Source organism: Notothenia coriiceps, unplaced genomic scaffold (genome assembly GCF_000735185.1).
Source record: "Notothenia coriiceps isolate Sejong01 unplaced genomic scaffold, NC01 NC01_scaffold00037246, whole genome shotgun sequence".
NCBI classification, from domain to species: Eukaryota; Metazoa; Chordata; class Actinopteri; order Perciformes; family Nototheniidae; genus Notothenia; species Notothenia coriiceps.
The window spans coordinates 23,990,960-23,991,619 of NW_011369947.1; positions in this window are offsets into that span (position 1 = coordinate 23,990,960).

The following is a 660-nucleotide window of genomic DNA, read 5'->3' on the forward strand; positions in this document are numbered from 1 at the left end:
TGGTGTCAAATTAGAGGAAACACCAGTTAATCTGCTTCACTTGATATCAATAGAAAACTGAGGAAAGCATTTTATTTGCTTTTATCAGGAATACAATCTTAACCTGGATGATGTGGTGGAAGGAGTATTCATTCATTTACATTACATAAAAAGTACATTTACTCAAGTACTGCACTTAAAGGTGGGGTATGTAATTTATTTCAGAAACACTTTTTGTTATATTTCATGGAATGCTCTTAACATCCCGATAGCAATGAATATATTAATGCTTTGACAATAAATACATAAAAAAATGTCATCTCTGGAAGCCGTAGCGCTGTAAAAAGCACGACCAATCATCTGAGCCGGCCCGGCTAAAATAACTGGATCGCCTACCTGCCTGTCAGCCTTCCATCTGTGCACACACATTTATCTCGTGCCCTCATTGGTCATGTGCGTGTTCGTGTGTGTTGTATCGTGTGTTGGAGGAGGGGCTCTGTAAGGAAGTCTGAAGAATACATCCATGGAAGGAAGAGGCAGATTTTTTCCGGTTGTGTACTTTCAAAATCTAGCGCACTAGAGCTGGGTTGCGTTCCGATAATCCAAAAATCAGCTCCTAACGTCTAACCCTATCGTCTATTCCTTGATCTCTGAGTGAAACGTCACGGGGTTAAGGGATAG